Below are 23,987 nucleotides of genomic sequence, written 5' to 3'. Positions count from 1 at the left end.
AAGGAGAATAATTGCACTGAACACAAGATGCTGTCCACACATATTTATCATTATAAATCCTATGTTTAAATTATGAATTTATGACTATAGTGGACCATCCTGGGGATCAATGTCAGATTCTGGGATTGGCCACACAACTTAGTTGCTCACTGGTTCGTATGATCACCTTGACTGATGGGCCAATTGGTTTTCCTCTGCACTGAGGTCAGATCCCAGCACTACCAACAAGTGGATCATGGAGTAAAAAGGAGAGTTTGAAACTTTTTTCCCTTTTCTCTGAGAATCCTGGGGGTCAGGCATGATGGAGAACATTTCTACAAATCTAGATGTTCTGTGATAGGTTGTCATCAATGTAATAAACAGAATGGGTTTCATCATAGTAAAATCAATGGTAAATAAATGAATAAAACAAAAGATACAAGGAACAACCACACCAAACATGTATAGACTGAACATCCATAAGTAAGTATAAATCCTATGTTTACAATATATATAAATAGTATGTATTTCAGGGCTGGGTCTTGAATTCAGGACTCGTGAACAGGCCTGACTTTTTATCTTCATGTAAGGTGATCTTCCATTTTATTCACATTGCTGCAGATTTACCCAGATCCTGATTTCAAATCCAAAGCCTGTAAGAATAAACTGTGTGAATTGCAAGTCAGGGAGCTAATTTTTTTCTCAGCAAAGGACTTGAACTCAGGTCTTGGCAAGTCTGCCTCAGCTTCGATCACCCTAGGATGGGGTGAAGCCACTGGACACGCAGGTGCTCCTGTGATCCTAGAACCCTAGGTTTTGCAGGGAAGACAATGCACAGAAAAAATGTGGCCTTTTATGTTTTATTCCTTTGCACAGTGACCCTTCTGGTTCTGAACGACACTGTTGCAAATGGTACTTCACCTTGCATTGCTGAAGGCTGACAGACTATCAGGGAAGCCATAGGCCCATGTGGCAACATAGGCCCTCATTTCGAATCCCCATCCTGACAGCAACCAGTGGCAAGAGGTACTAAGAAACTGGTTCCCAACCAATGGAATAACACTGGAATTTTGTCAATGTCACAGTTGAATGAGTTCATTGTGCACGATGATCCTATAAAATTAAACAGCATCATTTAAGAAGGTTAGTTGATTTTATTAAATATTTATGAAGCATTAAAAGAATATTATTACTTACAGGAACACAATAATTTCAGGACACTGAGTGCTTTCATTAATAATTTAAGGATTTAAACAATAACATTAATTACATGGACACATAATAAATACTGAGGAATTGGTAGGAATATAGTCTATATAACTGAATAATGTATAGACATCTCTGGCACTCCATAAAGATATATATTTATTAGCATACTGCCATCTGCATGTGAATCTGTTTTTATTTTGTTAACTCCTGGGGCTCATTCTTAGGTCCTGGGAACATCCTGTCAGCTCAAATTGCCCCAGGATAGCCTGTTGACACTCACCCATTCTCCTTGCTTCACAAGATTCTGGCCACACCACCATTCTTTCTTGTTTCTTTCTGACCAATGGGATACAAGAATGCTGGCCACGCCCACATTCCATTGCTGCCAGGTAACACTTTTATTCCCTGTTACTTTACACCACTACCAGTAGTTGAGGAAGGTAGAAGTGGCTGAGTGGTGCAGAAGAGACTTGAGGTGACTTTGGAGTATAGTAGGAAATTAATGCCCCTACCCCACCTGTCCCCTTCCCTCCCTTCATGTGGTGCTTGGTTTCAAAACTCAGGCACTGGTGTGCTGCCAGCCGTCCTAAATCCCCGTCCTGGTCCCTGCCCCTAGTCTTCTGCTGTGGGCCCATATGTCCGCATTGCTGCTGCCATCTCTGCTGCCCCACTTGGAGCAGCTGGCAACAGCTTTTCTCAGCATCACAGGTGAGTAGCCACCCCAACACCAACTCAACCCTGGTCAAACATCCTTCTGGGGGCACCATGACCCCCCTAGTTGTTTCCTCTCCCCGGCTCTGATGATCCATCTTTCTGTCTTGAGCATTTCTGAGATAGAAACTAAATATATGCGCAGGCTGGGCTGGATCGCGGTACTCCTCTGAAAGATATGCTCCACCAAGCCTGGTCCTCTGTAGTTGGGATGGTAGACTTGTGGCACCATGCTCAGTAGTTGGTTTAGAAAGATTATCCCAAACTCAGTCCATAGCAGTGGATTCTTGACCACACGTGAAGCTCTTGGTAGGGCTTCAACCATTGGACCTCATTATCCTCACAGGATAGTTGTGAGGAAACAAGGGATTTATACAGAGAGATCTCTGGAGAATGGCTAGGCAGAGAGGGAGCAGCCTTCAGATAAGGTTTTGGCAATTCTGTGAGTATATGACAGAAAGATACCAGAAAGGGCTCAGGTGGGGCCTGTTATTAATCATTGAACAGGTGTGGGATTATGAACCGAAACATGGCTCTCTTTCATTATTACACTATCCCCATGAGGAAGGAGATCCTTCACTTTGTTCAGTTTTGCAGCTGGGGAAACAGAGGCACAGAGAAGCCAAGTGACCTACTTATGACCTCAAGTTCACAGGAAGCTCGGCCTGACTTCTCTTCTATGCTCCTTAGGACAATGGGTGCTATTCCATCCACTTCTTGTGGTGGGAAGTCCACTTCTTTTGAGTCGTGGGTCTTGAACTCTAGGATTGAGCACTGTTTCCGAGCTCCTCAGCTCAAGGCTAGCACTCTATCACTTGAGCCCACAGTGCCCCTTTCAGTTTTCTGGTGGCTCTTTGAGATAAGATTCTCACAGACGTTCCTGCCTGGGCTATCTATGAACCATGATCTTCATATCTCAGCTTCCTGTTTAGTCAGTATTAGAGTTCTAAGCGACTGGCACCAGATTTAACTCTAATTCTGTTTTTCTCTCTGTGTCTGTCTGTCTGTCTCTCTGTCTGTCTGTCTGTCCGTCTGTCCATCCGTCTGTCTGTCTGTCTGTCTGTCTGTCTGTGTCTGGCTCTCTCTCTCTCTCTCTCTCTCTCTCTCTCTGTCTCTCTCTCTCCCTCAGGAGCTGGTTGAATGGGTGCTGTAGGAGGTGGCCCAATGTCCCCAGGTGGCTGGAACCCAAGATCACCTACTCATTCTGGAGGTGGGCACTGGGTCAGGAGCTGTCTCACTCAGCGTGTTGGTACATCTCCATGAGTTAAGCCCTCTGTGCTCTTGCTAGACTGTGAGGGTTATTCATTTTCCATGTAGCCTTACTGGATTTATTGTATTGTATTCTTTTCTACATCATTTTCTAGCATCTGGCCAATATTACGGTACATAGTTATGGAATGAAAATGTAATGTTAAATTAAGAAAGTCATTTATGGCTCTTGGAATATGGCTTCATGATAAGGTGATTGCCTAGCATGCATGAAACCCTAAGTTCAATTCCTCGGTACCACATAAACAGAAAAACACTGGAAGTGGTGCCATGCCTCAAGTGGTAGAGTGATAGAGTTGAGCAAAAAAAAAAAAAAATTCAGGAATTATTCCTTAGTCCTGAATTTAAGCCCCTTAACTAGCAAAGAAAAACAAAACAAAACAAAACAAAAAAAACAAAACAAAACCCAAAAACATTTAGTTAGTAAATAAAAAGTAAAGAACCCATACTTGGAATATATAAATGCTCCTACCATACTGACACCTGACAGTAGTCCCTAATTCATGTACTTTACTTATATTAGGATATTGTGTTGAAAAAAAGTTTTGTTCATTAGGTCACAGCAATTAATGGCTTGAATGTGCTTAGATGTCAGGTGAAGATTAATTCTGGAAATTCAAAGATTCCAGGTTTTTAAATGGTCACTGCTAATCACAATGACAAGGGTAGTCTAAGTGAGATTTGGCACCAAAACGGCAAAGGCAAATTAACAGTTGTCACAGAAGAAAAGGAATAACTCCAGAGTTAATGAATAAATGACAGTAACTAAGATATACCAGAAATTGTTTTAGAGAACCATTTTTGGTTATTGAACAAGTAGTTATCAACAAGTCTTATTACTCATTGCCTTTAGCATTCTAAATCTCTTAGGCTACTTCTTAATTTCTGTGTAATAAATGTATCTCCTTCTGTGTTGTTCTTTCATAGCTTATCTTTTTTGCTTTCTGAAAATCTGTCTTTCTATATTTCTCTATGAACATTTCCTGATACTAAATACACCTACAAAGATGGCAGAGGATGCTAAAGTAAGGGTCCCATAGCTCATGAGTCATTAATGAAACAACATGGAAAGGAGGACATATTTACTGCTACTTCAAATTTTCTGAAAAGCTGCAATGCCATCATTTGATTCAAATTTCTATTATTTGTCTACATAGTGTCATTCAGTGCACGTAAGCACAAATATGAGCTGGGTGCTGGTGGTTCACGCCTGTAATCCTAGCTATTAAGGAGACCAGAGGATTGTGGTTCAAAGCCAGCCTGGTCAGGAATGTCCATGAGACCCTTAAATTCAATTAACCACGAGAAACCCAGAAGTGGTGCTGTAGCTTAAGCAGTAGAGTGCTCAACTTGAGCTGAACAGCTGAGGGAGTGCACCCAGGATAAGAGTTCAAGCCCCACAACCAACAAAAAGTGCAATTATAGCCTTAAGTTTCCCGAAAAAGAAGGACAAGATCAATAATCTTCCCAAGCAGAAAAAATAATTTCAAAATGATTCAGTGCACCTACTTGTACTGAGTTATTTAATTTAAAAATTGTCAAACATTAGCTTTACAATAAACTTCATCTAATATTTCTTGTATCAAAAGAGAAGTCTATACAGTTGATGTCACTTAGCTTTCTTATTTCTTAATTCAAAGCCAAACCAGGGAGGAGAGTCTGTCAAACTCTTATAGCAAATTGAACACCAAAAATCCAGAAGTGGAGTTTTGGCTCAAGCAGTAGAGCATTAGCTTTGGGGGCAGGTGGGCAGGAAAGACAACTGTTCAGGTACATGATCAAGCCTCTGGGTACAAGCACCAGAACCAGCACAAACTAAACAAACAAGCAAATAAAAATCACAGATATTTCTTTGGGACCCTCCCTAAAGGAGTACTGGTCTGAGAAGAGGCTCATTTTGCTGATCATACTCACTGGAATCTGCTTTTTTGGAATCCTTATGGCTCTGGAGAACGCAGGACCAGACCAAAGGAATTGATAACTGACTCCTGCATTAAGAGAATCATCTCAGGGGTGAAATATCCATCCATATGACACTTTAAAACTTCCATGTCTTTGTTCCTTTGCAGGAGAACACATTTAAATCAACGTTATTTCCTTTTGTTCTATGCTGACATTCAAATGGTACATTATTTCCTTTTGAAATACTTTCAACTAGAAGTTTACAGAAAAATTTTATATGAGTAAAGAACACACTCGAAAAAGCCAGGGACAGAGTTTCCTTCAAGCCTTGGGATACTTTTCTTGTACTCTAAAAAGGAAAGCACAAGGAAACTTGAACTTTGTTATTCCTCTATGTTCCATTCCTCTCCTGGGGTCAGTTTCCACATCCAGTAAAAGTTACTTCCAGTAACAATCAATGGTGCTGCTTGAGGTATAATGAACGTTTTCTGGCTTCACTGAAATCACACTATGACACCTTTGGCCTGAGGTAACACGTGTTTCAGAGACAACTTAGTAAAGAGAAAATATGAAATTTATATTGCTTATAAATACATTATACATGACAACATTGAGTTCAAACTTTGTAAATTCTCTGTAAATTGAAGCGAATTTTAAATGGGAAGAAGGTTCTCAGAACATTGTTTTTGTGAGTGTATGTGCTGTTCATTATTTCCCAAGTGGACATAGCAATAATAGGAGAAAGAGAAGTTCTGTGTTTAAGTATAAGGGTTCAATACAATATAGAAGACTACAAATAAGACAACATTGAAACAATAAAGCCAATTCCAGTATGTAGATTTATGGGAGTGATATACAGAAAGCAAGACTCATACGTGGAACATGAAGTATGAGGCCAATCTCATTCTAAATCATGCTTGGTAATCATGCAACTTCGTAGAAAGTAGAATGGAAGAATAATCCTGTTTCCAAAGCAAGTCAGATATAAGAGCATGGATTTAACTGGAAAAAAATGTTCATCTTGTGAGAGCAGGGATTATACTAGCAATGAACTGGTGGCTAAGATCACAATTCTTTTATTTTTTCTTTACTTATATATGTATATTTTTTGTTGGCCGTGGTCTTGGCACTTGAACTCTGGGCCTGTGAGCTGTCTCTCTACTATTCAGCTCAAGGCTAATGCTCTACCACTTCATCCACAGTGCCATTTCCAGTTTTCTTTTAGTTAATTGGAGAAAAGAGTCTCTGGGCCTTTCCTACCTGGCCTGGATTTGACCCCCAATCCTCATATCTCACCACAACCCAGCTTACAATCACATTTATAACAGTGTACACTCAGGATATGTAATGTGTGTGTTCATTTATATTTATAAGAATTCTTGTGTTAGAGGCTGGGAAGGTGGCTCAGTGATAGAGCGCTTGCCTTGCATGAATAAGGCCTGGGTTCGATTCCTCAGCACCACATAAGCAAAAAAGAAAAAAGCCGAAAGTGGTGCTGTGACTCAAGTGGTAGAGTGCTAGCCTTGAGCTGAAGAGCTGAGGGACAGCGCCCAGGCCAAGAGTTCAGGTCCCATGACCGGACCACCCACCAAAACAACAACAACAAAAAAGAATACTTCAGTTAAAAATCTAGGCTACAGCTTAGACATTACCCTCACAAAAATATTTGTAATTTTTTTTGGGGGAGGGGTCCGGTCATGGGGCCTGAACTCTGGGCCTGGGCGCTGTCCCTCAGCTCTTCAGCTGAAGGCTAGTGCTCTACGACTGGAGCCACAGTGCCACTTCCGGCTTTTTTCTTTTTGCTTATGTAGTGCTGAGGAATCGAACCCAGGGCCTCAGGCATGCAAGGCAAGCGCTCTACCACTGAGCCACCTTCCCAGCCCCAAAATATTTGTAGTTTAAAAGTTGATACTCCTGGAGAAATAAAGAATGTAAAGGAGTCTGGGAAGTTAAGTTTGCATCCAGCCTGGGCAGAACACTCTTTGCAACAGTACATATAATAAAGCAGCCAAACCTGGATTGGAAGATGGCTCAGGTGATGGAATATCAGTTATGAGCAAGATTGCTGAATAAGAGCTTGAGGATTTTGCATACATACATACAAACATACACATACACACAGAGGCACTTATATGTGCACACACAAATACACAAATGAAACAACTCTCAGAATGTGTAGAAAAGTTAGAAAACAACAGAATATATAGCCTGAAGAAGACTAGAATCAAGTGATAATTTTTAATATTAGAAAGTCCTCAAGTGAACTTCCTTCAATAAAGTTTGACAATATTACATAGGTAGTGACCAGGGATAGTAAGAGAGTCAATTAATCATTATTAAAATGATTGCATCCACGGAGGAATGAATCAGAGACCCCGCAGGTGCATCTGAAAATATTCATATCCTGTGTCAAATGTTAGAACATCTTTGAAAATAGTAGATAAACAGTCTGAACAGTCACTCTGGTGTATAATATCCCTGGAGAAGTTCAGAATTGGTAGTCTGTATCTAGATTAAATAAACTAAGAAACTATGGCAGGGCAATGTGATACAAGCCTAGAATTCTAGCACTGAGATTAAGACAGGAGATTAGAGACTGGAATCACATAGTGATAACTTCCCTGGACCAGGTAGTATACTTTTGTCTTAATAAAACAAAACAAACAAGAAAGGAATACATAGTTGGAAGTTTGGGCTAATTTTGTCATTATGTTTTGAGAAGTCAAATTTCCTGTTGAAATGCAACTCATACTTAATCTTCACTTGTGTTTTAAATTCTCTCTTCGTTACAGAACATTCCCAGATGCAAAATGACTCATGATTGCCATCCAAAATTTGAAAAAGTAAGTAATCATCATTCTGTTGTATCCCAAAGAAATGATGAAGGATTACAAAAACTTAAGCTTGGAAAAATAGCAATTCATCTAATAATAATTCATCTAAAAATAACATTCATCTAATGTAGGATTATGAGGATCTTGCTAAATTAGAATTTAGATTTAAAATAAATATTTTGATTTTGTTTGCAATTTCATATTCTATAGGATACTACAAAATTCGTTTTAAGTAGAGGGTTTAATTGACAAATTCACAAATGATTTTGCATTCTACTTGCCTAGAATATTCTTTCAAGAGAGTTATAATTAGAATTTAGTTAATAGATAAATAAAATAGTTCATGTATAAAATGATAATGTGAATGTTGGAGACAGAGTTGCCAAAAATTGATGATATTAATTTATAAATTATAATAAGAGCAATTTTTTGAGGATTTGGTATAACAAGGTATGAAGAGAATAATCGTGTGACATCTTCTTTCTTCTACCTGTATGTAACACAGGAAGCAATTGCCTTAATTATTTGCCACTGTATACAATGAGAAAAATGTTAGGTTTGGGGTTTGTTTTTATTTTTGTTTTTGTTTTATTTGTTTGTCCTAGGGCTTGAACTCTGGGCCTGGACACTGTCTCTGAGCCTGTTTATGCTCAAGGCTCGTGCTCTACCACTTCAACCTCAATGCCACTTGTGTCTGATTTTTGCTGATAAGTTTATTAGAGATAAGAATCTAGGGAATCTTCCTGCCTCGGTGAGCTTTGAACTGTAATCTTCTGATCTTAGCATCCACAATTTGTATGATAGTTTAAAAAGTATAAATATAAATAATATTTGCAAGTGTTCCAATCTCAAGTATACCAGTGGTGGGAAAATGATGCAAACCAGTTTATTGTGGTGTTCTTTCCAGAACATGTATGGCATCACATTAGCAGAGTTGCATTTTTTCACAATAGAGATAAGCTATTCATGATGTGAATTAAGAGAAGTTTGAGGTGCACCCTAAAAATTCTAAACTGTTGGGCTAAGATGTCTCTATATCATAAATATTGGGATTGGTGGTCATAAAAATAATAGCTTACTGTGATAAAAAATTGCTTACTCTTGAAGAATTATTACCGTTGCTAATTACTTTTATCTTCTACCAGAATGTACTTATTTTTGTGTTGAATCTCAATCTGTAACACCCCACTTGAAAATGCATCTATTGCAGAATTACATACCATGCAAGCTGGTACTGTTTTGAATCTCTCAGGTATGGAATCTTCCGGAATTGAAATGAGTAGTTATTAGTCATTGGAATGTTGAAGAACACATATATCCTGTCTTTTTAACTGCTTATTTACTTTTAAAAGTTATAGGTTTCCATAGAATTAAACTGTTTTCGCTTTTAATACGAGAAAGTACTATGTTCTTTTTTCAAAATATTGGTAAGTATATTGTGAAAATATTGTGTAGTCAGATAGCATTCAAGTTGATGGTCCTCTGATTAAAAAGGGATAATTACTTCAAATTCGATGCCAAACAATATTGATTTTTTAAAAGTTACTACATAAAGAATAATATTTACTATACCAATACAGTTTAATTTTATTTCATGCAGCTTATTTTTAAAATTTAATTTTATTGTCAAAGTGATGTACAGTGGGGTTACAGCAATTTTAAGGTAGTGAGTACATACCTTTCCAAACTTGTTACTCCATCCCTCATTTTCTTCAGTCATCCTTCACCCCAATACCCCTCACAAGTTGTAATGTACATTTCCAACATATTGTCTTGTGAGTATTACTATTGCATTGGTTTGTCCTTTGTCTCACCATTTTGTTGTTCCTCTTCCCTTCCCTCATTAAGGTAAATATATACACAATACACAGGCTACCAAAATCAAATACAGCAGGGAATAAAGCATAGTGGAAAAAACCAAAAGAAAATAGAAATCACATAGTACATTAAAAACAACAACCACAAATAATACTCTCTGTTTCCATATCTTGGAGTTCATTTTGCTCAGAATCAGATTATAAGGTTATATATATGCATAACATAGCCACTGGAAAATAATAGTTTCATGGACACTATATCACGAAAACAACATGTTAACTGTTTTTGATGGTAAAGGAGGAGTTAGGATTGGTGAATTCGCGGTTCTATAAAGGAATTTCAAAAGAGTTTTAAAATTATCACAGGTAAATTTTAATTTGTTCAAACTTTTTAACAACTTAACTATTATGAAAATTTAAAATTGCCTGGGAAAATAGGCTTTCATGCAAAGTAATCCATGGAGACTTAGCTGACAGGGAGCAATGTGGGTGAAGATGGCTCATTTTCACACTAAAAAAACAAACCTCAGAAACCTTGCTATAAATCCTGTAGGTTCCTTTGAGAATTGTCCTTACCCAGGAAATCTACTCTTACTGTGTGAAACAAGGTTGTAGTGGAATTTAAATTCAAACTTCTTTAAAAAAAAAAAAAGACATCAAAATTTGTGACTTGACTTTAATTACCAAACAGTAATTCTCTGAAAAAGATAATTTGGATCAAAATATTTAGGGAGAAAGTGTCCTCAACAATGAAAGAATGTATTGGGTTTTCACTTTTCTATTTGTAATACTTTCCACAATGCCTTTGCACATGAAGCCCTGAACCACAGAAGAAAATCTGATTGGATACTTGAAACCAATGATTTCACATTTCTTAGTAGCTCACAAAATATAATATCCTTATTAACATGAGATAGAGAAGACTTTTCTTATTACATAAGCCAAAAAGTTTTGGGATCAGAAAAGAATTGAGCAAATTGAAAAGGCAAGAAAACGCGTACTTAGAAGCCCTAGCTAAGCATATTGGCTTCAGCAGTGGAGGGAGGCCAAACTACTTGATATACATTGTCTTAATATTTTTGCTACCTAAAGTGATTTTACAGAGCCTATTTAGATCACTACAATGCAGAACAGATTGAATGCAGACATGAAAATAAATTCCACATCCAATAAAAAGAGTTGTAAAAGGAAAACCATGAAGATGTAGTGTGGGTAGAGCCTGTCAGATCTGGTTGAGTCATCTAGAGTAGCAGTTGAAGCACACTTTTTGCTCATAGAGACATGATCCACAGGCATGTCTGCCTAGCTTGCCATCCATGAGCTGTCCATACTCCGTACATTCCCCCGGGGGACCAATCTGTGCCTGTCACCAAGCAGTGCTCATCACAAGTGCCTTACAGCAACTCTCTGCTAAGTAATTGGCTGGGAAGGACTCAGGAGGTTGGGAAAGCTGGGGCTTTAAAATCACCCCCTTGTGCAGAAATAAACGAGACCTGCTTAAGCCTGCTCTCCCAACGTGTGTTGTTGTGTGCTTCGTTCATACTTACCTCCTGCCAGAGACTAGCCCTACAAGTGGTGCCTAACGACAGGCTTGATTGCTTTTGGCAGATAGATGATCTAGGGTCTAGTGCAAGGTTAGTGCCTCTATGGGTAACCTTCCCCCGCAGCAGGAGAGCCTCAATCACGAGCACTTGTTGCCCTGTTCTGGAGTAGGCAGATAAATGTATCACAAAAGGAAGCTAGTTTCATATGGGAAATAGTGAGTGAATTGTGTCCCTGGATTGACACCGGGGACATTTGGGATCCAGACAGGTGGACCCACGTCCTTCAGGCAGCTCATAAAAAGGAAGTCCGTGAAGGTGCTGAGCTGCCCCTAACCTTTTACCCCATCATAATAGGTATTCAAGCCTGTCTATCAGGGAAAGAAGAAGGGGAAACTCTGCAGGCATTTAACACCTCTCTGCAAGAAGAAACAACAAAAGGAAAATGGCAAAGCTGCTCAAGCACTCCCATCTTCTTGTGATACAGCAAACAATTCCAGCAAGAACACAGATAACCAACAACTTCCACTATCAAGTGACACAGGGGGCTGGCCAGCTATGCTTGTAAAACCGCCTCCCCCACACTATCAGTCCCAGGAAGCCTGCCCAATCACTTCTTTTTGCTGTTTAGGCCAGCCTGGGAACTCCCCTCAGAAAACTTTGTATCCTTGGGCAGAGATATCCAACTTTGCCCAGGAACAAAAACCCATTGTTCCCCATGTAATACAACAGTTGTTCATGGGCCCCACAAATATCGTGGCAACGACAGCCAAGCCTATAAATGAACCCCAGTTCATATTCCCGGTAAACGTCCACTGAACCTCTGTATGACCTAACCAATGGTACCCCCATGACCCAAAAGTACTTGACAAATACTGGGCCGCTGTCAGGGAAGATGGGTTACAGTCCCTGAATGCTCAACAGATGCTTGAAACCCTTAGCATTGATCTTAACTGCCCCGTGATTGGAAGAGTTTAATGAACACAGCATTATCTTCAGGGTCTTCCTTTTATGGAAGGCTGCTTTTTCTGATGAATGTGAACAACAAAGCACACAAAATATCACTACCAGAGGGCAGGATGCCACCATGGGGGACCCTGATTGTTTAAAAGGTGAGGCAGTTTATGCGTTTCCTGCCGCACAAGCACTAACACCTCCACAGTACTTTGACCAAGTACGCCTCTGTGCGTTGAGGGTTGTCTCCTCAGTGCCTTCTAAAGAAGGGGACAAACAACTAAAACCCCTCATACAACGTCCCAATGATCTTTTCACTGACTTCGTTGCCTTTGTTCAAGAAGCAGTGGCCTGGAAAGTATCCCATGCTGGAGCCTGAGATGTGCTAATCAAGAGGCTAATATGGGAAGGGGCTACACAGGAATGCAGAAAAGCCATTGCCCCTGAACGAAATATGGAGATCACTGATTGCATCCTATCCACCAAAGATTTGGGGTCATCAACTCATGCTGAGTATCCTTGCACCTCCTTTAGCCTCTATGACTGCGAGTGCTCGCGTGCCCCCTAATGGCAGAATGGGAAATCGACCTTGTTGGGGATGTGGCAGAACTGGTCATTTTATAAAGGATTGCCCATCACTCTGGGGCTCACCCAAAAGAAAACAACCTCCTTCTGTATGTCGTAAATGCAAAAAGGGTTTTCATTGGACCTCTGAATGCTGCTCTACGACTCAGCCTTTCAACTAAATAAGCGGCAGTCCTCAGCCCCGACCACAATAGGACAAAGGCAACAGCCACCACCTCAAGTGTTATGGACTAATCCTATCCAAAATGGAAAAGCTAGAATGAAACTTAAAATCAATGGAACAGAATTTAAGGGCATCATTGATACAGGAGCTGACTATACAGTCCTTAGAAAAGATGAAGTAGAAGGGTTGGGATGGAACCTAATTCCTGGCGCCTGCATACAAGGTGTCGGTGGAAAAACAGATTCCCTCCGTGTCCAATGGCCTGTAAGACGGGAAAACTGTGGTGGGGTCACCGGGGCTTTTAAACCTCTTGTTGCCCCTGGCCTTCCATACAATCTTTGAGGGAGAGATGTCCTCACTAATATGGGTACTCTGATAACAATAGATGATACGGCTTTTTATGAAGATATCATAACCGATCGAGCCGTTAATAACCCACACTACCTCCAATTCTAATGGCCACTGTTGCATGACCAGGGCCAATTCCACTCCAATGGGACACCACCAAACCCATTTGGGTCGAATAGTGGCCTATTTCCTCTGAAAAGCTCCCTCATCTCCAGGTTCTAGTGGAGGAGCAACTAAAAAAGGGACACATAGAACCTAGCATCAGTCCCCCCAATTCCCCATTTTTATTATCCAAAAAAGGGCTCAAGGAAAGTGGAGATTTCTCCATGATCTACGTTCCATAGTCATATACAAAAGATAGGAACGCTTCAACCCGGACTCCACACACTTCTGCAATACCCAAAGATTGGCACATTGCCATTATTGACATCAAGGACTGCTTTTTTCCACCCCCCTACACCCCAAAGATAAAGAATATTTTGCCTTCTCAGTATGTGAACCTAATTGTCAAATACGTACTCACCGATATCTATGGAAAGTTCTCCCTAAAGGTATGAAAAATAGCCTTACTATATGTCAGATGTATGTTGCCCATGCTATTAGGACTTTGCTTTCCAAATGCTTTTGTGTCCATTACATGGATGACTTTTTAATAGCACATAAAGATGCTACAACCACGCAAATCTGTTTAACAGAACTCAAGGAGAACTTTAAAGTGCTGGGCCTTAATATTGCCCCCGAAAAAATTCAACTCAAAGCCCCTTACGCCTATCTTGGATACCATTTAAATCAAACAATTACCCCAAATGGGTCTCATATTGTCATTAAATCCCAATATACTTTAACTGAATTACAACAATTATGTGGACATATCAACTGGTTATGCAATTTTATGTGTCTTCCCACCCAACAAGTCCAACTGTTATTTCAATTGCTTCAAGGACCCTCTGACCCAACTTCCCTTCATATACTTTCACCTGATGCTCAACAAGTTTCACAACAAGTCGCTGATTGATTATGTTCAACACCTTTGGTGTTTTTAGATACCACCCAAGAAATCAACCTAATTATATTAAATAATAATGGCCTAATGGTGGCGCTGACGCAAACCCATGGTTTTGTTACAATGGGTATACCTTGCCACTTCCCAATTACCAAAAATTAGCACATCCATTACCATGCTATGCAATCTGGCCATCAAAGGTGCGGAATGATGCCGTCAAACTTATGGCCGATTCCCTGACCATCTTACATGGCCCATTACAAAAACAATCTTTGATTTCCTAACAACCGAAGAGGCATTAGCTTTACAAGTCATCCACTACTATTTAACATTGATAATCATATTCCCAAAAACCTCGTTTTAAAAGTTACCCAAGAACTCCCACTTTCATGGAAATGTTGTATTCGTCCCAATGGGCAACCTATACATCAAGCCATTGTACTTTTTACAGATGTTAACAAAACTCTTTATGGATTTTACAATGCCAATACTAAAAAATACATGCTTCAAAAACATTCCCTGTCTGTTCAAGCTGCTGAATTACTGGCCATTTTGCTCGCCCTCACATCTTTTCCCAAAGGACCTCTTAATATTTTTTCTGATAGTTTATATACTGTACAAACTGTTGCCATTCTTCCTGGAGTTTTATTACAAGATGATGTAGCAAAAATAATGTGTAAACTACAAAATGTATTAGACAATCGTGTCCAACCCTGGTACATTCAACACATTAGATCTCATACTAACCTCCCCACACCCCTAGTTGCTGGTAATGAAGCCATTGATCGTGCTGTCACACCAACTGTACTACTCACAAATATGTGCATGGACCAGGCCCGAACGTTAGATGATCATTTTCATTTATCGGCAGCTACTATCAAACAGTTATTTCCTGATTTAACACACCAACAATGCAAGCACATGATTCGGTCCTGCTCCTCTTGTGCAACTCTTTTACCCTTAGGATCACTTCAACCCATGGGAACAAATCCACGAGGCCTTAGACCCAATAGCACATGGCAAATGGACATAACCCATATCCCCCAATTCGGTAAACAAAAATACATCCCTGAATGCATAGATACATTCTCAGGCTTTATAACTGCTTTAGCCTTAACAGTGAAAAAAAAGGCACGCTGTTAAGTCACTTCTACATGCCATTACAATTATGGGAGTTCCTTGGACCCTTAAAACAGACAATGGCCCTGCTTACACCTCCAAACATTTTTGTGAATTTTGTACCTTTTGGAACATTACACCCCAGACAGGTATTCCATATAACCCACAAGAGCAAGCCATTGTTGAACACAGTCATAAAGAAATCAAGACCATTCTTTTAAAAGAAAAGGGGGAACTGGAGGGGCTAGGGCTTAAAAATCCCCAAACACAATTAAATTATTGCCTTATAGTAAAAAAACTTTTTAACATTCACACCCACCACATGTGGGACCCCCACCTCCTTGTACTGGGGACTCATGAAACACCTACTCTGGTCCCTTTGGATAGATGGAGGTACCCCATCACAAGAAAATGGGAGGGCCCTGCTCCCTTAATGGCACAAGGGACAGGATTTGCTTGTATCTTTCCAGACACGAGTGATAAACCTGTTTGGATCCCAGCTGGAGTTGTCTGACCAACCGTCACCACCTAAGCAAAAGATGCGTCAGCTATGCTTGAACAGTGCGAGGAGGAGGAGACACAAACCTCGAGCTAGAGCCCATGCCAACACTTGGGGAGACCTAAAGATATTGGTTGAACAAGCCCAGGTTATGGCCCCAGACCCTGACCCGGGGCATGGTACTCTATTCCTCCTATTGTGTGCCATTATTACAGCCAATTCTCAATCTGCTGCAGGGCAGGGTAAGATAACTTTAGTGCCCAGCCCCCAAATCTTAATGATCACAAATGCTTTCTTCCAATGGCAGGGTTGGCCTTCCTTTCTCAGCAGACACCTTATGGCATCAAAAAACAAACCTTACTTTTAGATGGAAGGGAGCCATCTGTTTTTGTTTTTCAAACGAGATGATAAAGCAATTTGATGGCTGTACCATCCCCCTCGCAACAGTAACGCATGGGATGGGATGGTGGAACTACACAGGACCCTACCCCATTTGTCCCACTGGAAAAAAATTGTTATCAGGCTACTGACATACATTTTCATATGCAGTTGTGCCCACGCAGGGAGTTTGATAGCTTTGGCACTATATGCACTCCTCTTGAGGAATTAGTGATTAGCCTTTGTGCCAATTCCTAGCAAGGCAAAGTGTTTGGGGAGCTCGCGTTGTCCCTCTACCCGGCTATATACAACCAATCTGAAAAAGATCCCAAACCTCAAAATCTAAATGAGTTTTTTGACTCTTCAAGAGGACGATTGGGAGACCTAGGAGCCACCATGCCAATCGTTTGCTCATCACATTCCTGCCTCGATTTGTCCCCTTTCCTATTGGCCAATACTCGTTGCTGTAACCAATATGTATACGACCAGGTGTCAGGAATGGTAGTGGTTAGAGCCCCATTCTTTTTTTTGTCTAGGAGACAACTCTTCCACTACTTGCACTCTCAGCAATCACTGGAAACCCAATGACTCATAGCCTTTTGCAGGTTTGGTACGTGTTCCCCCATTTATTGTTCTGGCTACTAATGACTCTCAGTTTTCCCAGGTTCAATTAATTCGCCCATGCACTAAATGAGCAGTAGGATTGATCATTGCAATCGGGTCTGAAATCATCGCTACAGTGGCTTCATCTACCAGTGCTGCTATATTGCTGTCCCAAAGCGTGTCCACTGTGCAACAGATAAACCAGCTCATCCCTCAACTGTCATCCATAGAATTACAACATTTACAAGTTGACAATCATCTTAAGGGAGGCCTCCTTGTGCTCCAACAACAAATAGACTTGCTCCAAGAACAGATTACGTTTCTTCGATTACAACAAGGAGGACTATATAATGCAATGACTACTTCTGTCTGTCAGCTTTCCACTCCTGCACCCAATGTCACTGAACTTAGTAACTACATCAAAGGCCCTTGGTCCCTTAAGTACTTAAACTTCACCCCAAACCTGCTGCATGATGTTACCCGCCTAAACCAAACCACCATACAGCTTATTCCCACTGCCTCCTTTTTAGACGAGTGCTTAAAAAGTTACAACAATGGTTTTCGCCATCCTCTCTGGTCATCTGGGGAGGCCTTGCACTTGTAGGGCTTTCTCTCCTAGGAATTATTAAATGCTGGCACTCCCGGCAAAAACGCCTCCAACGACGGGTCACCATAATGACGGTCCTTTTAAAAGAAAAGGGGAAATTTGTGGGTACAGCCGGCCAGATCTGGTTGAGTCAGCTAGAGTAGCTGTTGAAGCACACCTCCTGCTAATAGAGATGTGACCCAGCCATGAGCTATCCAAGATCCCTACATGCCCCAAGGGGACCAAACAGTGCCTGTCACCAAGCAGTGCCCATCATCAACTCCCTGCTAAGTAATTGGCTGGGAAGGACTCCGGAGGTTGGGAAAGCTGGGGCTATAAAATCCCAACCCTTGTGCAGAAATAAACCAGACATGCTTAAGTCTGTTCTCCCAACATGTGTTCCTTGTGTGCGTCGTTCATGATTACCTCATGCTGGAGATCTAGCCCTACAATGTAGCAATGGGGGAGGCCCTTATAGTCCTTCACCTTCACTAGGCTTGAAGCCAAGAATCTGTGATAAGTGGGAAATCAGGCAAGAGCTAAGAGGAGGACAGAGAAATAAGACATAGGAGCATTGTCCTTTTGTAACAGATACTGTCATCCAAGGTATGGGTGATTATACTCTATTCTTCTCCATACAACTTTTTGAGTAAATGCAAGACGGATAGAAAAATAATCTATTGAAATAATTTTGCAAAAAATAACTTCAATATTCCTGATATGGTATCTAAGGAGAATCTTAAGAGAGAAGATAAAAGTGGAGTATTCTTCGGTTTCCTCTAAGCATATTGTTAGCAAAATATATCTTTGAAGTTAGAAGTGATTGAACCAAAAATTGGTGGAGTACTGATTTTTGAGGGCACTTTAGACAGAAGAAGACTCTCAAGGTAAAAGAAAAAAGAAAAAGTATAGCTAAATATTTGTGATCACAGCTTCTTGGACTGGTATTTTGGAGACAAAGTTTTACATTAGAGATTGTCCTCATTAACATTGATGCTGGGTTTCTGTGGCACCGAAATGCAAGTGGAAAGTTTAATGGACTCGCTTGGATAAGTAAACAGCATGATAGAAAAAATGGAATATAATATTTACTGAATTATTTTGAACAATTACTTTGCCAGAACAAAGAAGGAAATATATAATGCAAATCACTTGACATAAACTTATGAATGAAAGTAGTCAATAGAAATGAGAGAAAACAGAGAGGACTGTTTCCTCTCCGGTGGAGTAATGGGTTCTTGATCTTGTTTCTTCCATTCTATCTTTACAAGCTATCAAGTGTGGCTCAGGATTGGAGTATACAGTTCAGACCAAGAGAACATGCAGAAGAAAATATTTGCAGCAGATATAGGTGATTTATAACCTAAAACAATCTATTTAAATCTGTTAAAAATTCTCCTCTACCCCAAACTGCCCACTTTAAACAACTTGGTATGCTTTTCACAAGATTGTCCTTCATTAACTATTTAAAATTTTGAGAAGTCATCATCATACTCTATAGAGATTGCTGTTTGGTTGTGCTTTTTGTGTGTTTGTGTTTTTTGTTGTATTTTTTCACTGAATTACAAAAGGTTGTGCTAGTGTGTTTCAATTAAGTATGTGCATCTAATTGTCCAATGTTCCTGGATCAGAGTCACTCCTTCTATCCTTCTCAACCAACCCCTTCTACAAGATTTATTTCCGATTTACCACTTACTTTCTCACATGTGTACATGGAGTATTCTAGCTATACTTGACCCTTGTGCCATTTTTCATTCATTCTATGTCTTTACAATTATTCCTCTCTGGTTTCAACTTCCTGATAGTCATTCTGTTAAACTGTTTGCTCCTACTTTGAAAGGTTTATATACATTCCATGGAGTTTCAATTCTGCATATACTTAAACTGATGTCAGCTTATATTTCCATAATTCATTCATCTGAAGTAACAATTTGCAAGCCTGGAGACATGAAGCACCTAGACCTGATTTTATTCCCCTCCATTTGGAAGATTAATCTGTAGTCAACAAGAAAGTTTAAAAATGGCTGAGAATGTATTCCTATGGCTTTGTAAAGTGGTTTGTGATTATTTTATTTTACATGGGATAATATTTTCTACTACCTATGAGTTTTGGAAAAAGAAGAAAACTAAAATTTACTACTGTAGAGGAATATGATAGAGAAAGAAGACAGATTATATGTTTGTCAAGTCTCTGATGAGTACCCATATTCAAGACTTAAAGTCATATTTCTTACTATGTTAGACAGATAGGGAAAACATAAAACACCATATGATAGGGCAACTATTCATGACTTTTTAAAAAGTATTTTTATGTGATGAAATTTACTTTATTAGCTAATGTTTTGGTTTGAAATATGTGAGGCTGATCTATTTAACAAATTTTCGAAAGCACCTACTGAAAAACACAAATGGTGAGGGGTCCTATTTCTTCACTTTAATGAATGGTTGAACCTGTTTGGCATTAGTGCTGGGTAAATAAATCAACTCTATTTTAACTTGCTCCCTACACTTGAAAAACTAGTAATGTCACTAAATATCATCTACTTGTAAAGTGTTATTTTGGCAAATGTGTTTTTAAAAGTTTATTTGAAAAGGAATATACTTTCAGGAGATTAAATGTAGGTTATCATTGGTTTGAGAATAACAACCTTTTTACACTACAGAACCAAGTTTGACTGAAGTACTAGTGTTTTGAAGCAATAAGGTTCTTCTCAATCAATGTTTTTTCTGAATTATATTTGAACTGTATGACAAATATTCCTAGCATTGGTAGATCAATTATGGATCTATCTTTCCAGGAACTATTTTTTGGCCTGATGATGCTGGACTGAAATCATTCATTAATCATTAGAAGAGGGGTATTACAAATCATTTTGTGACATTTGTGGTCTTGTTCACTCCTATGGGATGGTCATCTGAAAATAGAAAGTTTGAATTACTGTACTTTCACATTTTGTGATTTCATATTGCATTTTAAGTTGCCTTGCATTTCCCAAGTGCTTACTGCTAATTCCTGCATTTTAAGGAATTGGGCCCCTGAAATATAGGAAATGAGAAATTAAGATGGGTCTTCAATTACTTTCTGTTGGTATGTTGCATGGGCCTCGGTGAGATCTCTTGCCCTAGTTATTTGATGATGCAGGTAACTGGGACCTGGGATCCTAGGACCCATGGATCCTGTGGAAGAATAATACCTTTTAGACATCATATCAGCAAAATTTGAGTATAATCAGTAGCAATGCTTCAGAAATATGGAGAAAAACAGTTTGGGACCAGCGAGTTAAAACAATAAACAGAGCAGCAGAGTAAAATCCCTTATAGAATAAAGAAAACAACATTGTTTTTTTTACCATGTGAACTCAGAAACCAAGAACAATTAGAAGGTATCACAAGTTTATACTGAAAACATTGCATTGATACTTTTTATATTCTAATATATATTCTAATCCTGATTATTTATATTCCAATCTATTTATTGTAATAAATATCAATTAATTTGTCAAATTATAAATTAATTCCAGTAAGATTCACTGTGTGAAATATAAAATCAGCACATAAATATAAAATATATAAGTATATATAATATAAGAAAATGCTTTGCATTGTTCTCTTGTGGTTAAGGTAACAAAGGCAACTGTTTTAAAATATTATTCCATTACCTCTACCTCAGTGTTTGGTAGAATTAAACTTAAAGCTTTACCATTCGGAGATGTATAGCCTAGAGGCAAGAGGAAACACTGCGATTAAAACATTACCAATTTAAGGCCTAATAACAAGGAGAAACATATGGACTTCTCCTGGAGCCTCCTGAGTAGATAGGATTACAGGCATGAGCCATCAGCGCCTGGCTTAGTCTGAACAGTTCTGTCTGAACTGTTCATCACTTTATGATCCTTTGTAACTAAGATTAGTTTTGCTCCAATAAGACAATCTATGCTGTCAGGGTAAGATATTCTGGTAGGTCTGTTCTTACATGCAGCAAGGGTAAAGGGTCAGGCAGACATTTGTGCCAGTAAGACCTCATTTGGGAAATTTTAAGCTGCAGAAGTTTAGAAGTAGCTCTTAAGCAAGGCTTACTTTGAATCCATTAGCTCCACAAAGCTAAATCAGTTAAGAAATAAGTACTTGAAAATCCATCACCTTTGGACCTAGCTATGAAGGCTTCAAAGTATGATCAAATTTCAAATGAAAAATACTTAAAATAGTTATTGACAAAAAATTGCAAATGTGAGCAATTGAACAAACAATATAAGTTTTTTCCACCATACACAGAATTTTGCAGAAATAAGATGAATAGCAAATTTGGGAACAATATGTTTCCTGGTTGCAAATAGGCAACCAAGGATATATGCCTATCTTAAGTTTGCATCATTAACTATGTAAATTTAGAAGATACTACATGCTTCAGCAGCATGTCTACCTGAATTACAATACAGAGATTAACATGGCTTTTGCACAAGGATGATATGAAAATTTGTGAAGTATTCCATATTTTTCATTCTTCAGATGCAAGAAATGAAAAACAGTTATGAGAGTTCTGGGAAGATGGCGGAGGAGAAGCTGGAATCTGAACAAGCTCTCGCATAGAAAGCAGTTTTAGAGTTCCAGTGAACAGTCCTAAGCCAGAGAATCACACCAAGTGTGCCATCACAGGACAGAGAGTTAGACAAGAGAGGGGAAGCCAAGACAAGGAGACACATCTGAGCACCTGCCAGCAGCCGCTGCGCCGGTGGCAGGGTTGCAGCGGCGACTGCAGCCGCGGCCATACCTGAGTGCTCACACAGAGAGTCCGGGACGAAGGAGCCAGACGCAGCGGGTGAGAGGATTCTACTCAACAAAAGCAAGAACCGACAAGCAGCGGACATCTTCATCCTGCAGTTTGCAGACCAGAGACGACCCAGGATCCAAGACTCGGCGTGAGTAGAAGCCCGACGTCCTCACTCCTTCTCAGGGAGCAGAGGAGGGAAGGGCACCCCTCCCCCCCCCCCCCGAGCACCGGTGATCTCCATCTTGGATACCGACAAAGCTCGGAGGAGCTGATAGCTCCAACTCAGGCCTTGGAATAAAACGAGTTATTTAACAGGTCACAAGAACTTAACGGCGAAGTGACCTGACAGACTCAGCTCCATCCAGGGAAAAGTCACCCAGCTCAGGCACCAGCCATTGGAGTGGCTTTCCTCACTAGGTAACCAGAGCCAGAGGCTGCCCCTCCCTCTAGCAGCCTCCACAATCAATTGAAAAACAGAAACCCTGAGAATGGCTCCAGGGTGGGCTCTGTGAATTTTTCACAAAATAGCCCCAGGGAAAAGCTACTGTTTGCTGAAAGGCCTCAACTCTACCAGAACCTAGCCTCATCACCCCTCTTTTGTGATTCTCAAAGCGGATCACCCTCCCGTTAAACAAACCTGGGAGTGGGATCTCAAAATCTTGGGTAAAGCAGAGCATTTTTCTGCCTGTTCGAACAAACTGACTTAAGAAACCAATCAAGCCACAGGACCTCAAGCTGACCAGAGACTCCAACAAGAGGCTGGTTACAGACAAAAGGGAGATACAGGATTCTTCCCACCCCTCCCAAAAAAAATCAAAAAAAAAAATCAAAGAACTTTTTTTTCTTCTTTTCTTTTTTCTTTTTTTTTTGGTACCTTATAAATATAAAACATTTTTTTTTCCTTTTCTAAAACTTTTATTAATCTTTAATTTTTGCCTTTTTTGAAAAAATAATTGTTTTCCAGTAACTTTTTTTCCCTCTTATAATTTTTATTTTAGGAATACATGAATGTACGTTTTCCTTTCTTTTCTTGTCTTCTCTCTCTTTTTTTTTCTTTCTTAATTATCTTTTTGTTTTTTGTCTAGCTCTACTGAACTTCTGATCTTTTTTTTCTCCCTATCTTATCCTTTTCACCTTTTCCTTTCTTTTGTTCTTCTGTATGTGACTTAACTCTTGTCCTGCACATCCTGATAAACCCATAGTTAACTAGTAGACCCTATCCCCATTGTGTACACACTTAATCCACAAATTTATTACTCAATCCAAAACCTCTGAGGCTTAAATTCCTTAATAGCAGTACTACCTCTTTATACCTATATAATATTTTAAGCATTTTTTAAGTTTTTCACATCTCCTCTATCTCCCTCCTGTTTTCTCATTATATTCACATTCCTCTCTAAATAGATGGTCTTTCAATCTCCATAACTATATTAATTTTTACATTTCTAATTTTTTTTTCTGGTCTCTTTTCATTTCCCTTTCCCTTTCTTCTTTTTCTCTCCCTCGCTACTTACATCCTACCCAACCTGTTTCCTGCATTGAGATTAGGACATAGTTAACTCTCCCTGTGCCTCCCCACAACAATCTATTCCTAATTTTTACCCACATCTCTCCCTAACCCTAAAAATTTCTGGTTTTCCAAATTCTTCTCTGCGGTTCGAAGCCCATTAACATATAGTTGTTTGATGTTGAATAGATGTATCTGTTGAACTAGATTGT

The 23,987-nt window shown here is 39.5% G+C and overlaps 1 pseudogene; it reads left to right on the top strand.

Moving 5' to 3' along the window:
- Nucleotides 1–21,899: 21,899 nt before the first annotated feature.
- LOC122127301 lies at nt 21,900–21,996 on the top strand (annotated as a pseudogene).
- Nucleotides 21,997–23,987: the final 1,991 nt, after the last annotated feature.

The sequence above is a fragment of the Dipodomys spectabilis genome, unplaced genomic scaffold, assembly GCF_019054845.1.
Source record: "Dipodomys spectabilis isolate Male_0828 unplaced genomic scaffold, ASM1905484v1 ptg000298l, whole genome shotgun sequence".
NCBI lineage: Eukaryota > Metazoa > Chordata > Mammalia > Rodentia > Heteromyidae > Dipodomys > Dipodomys spectabilis.
This window is presented reverse-complemented; position numbering and strand designations above follow the sequence as displayed.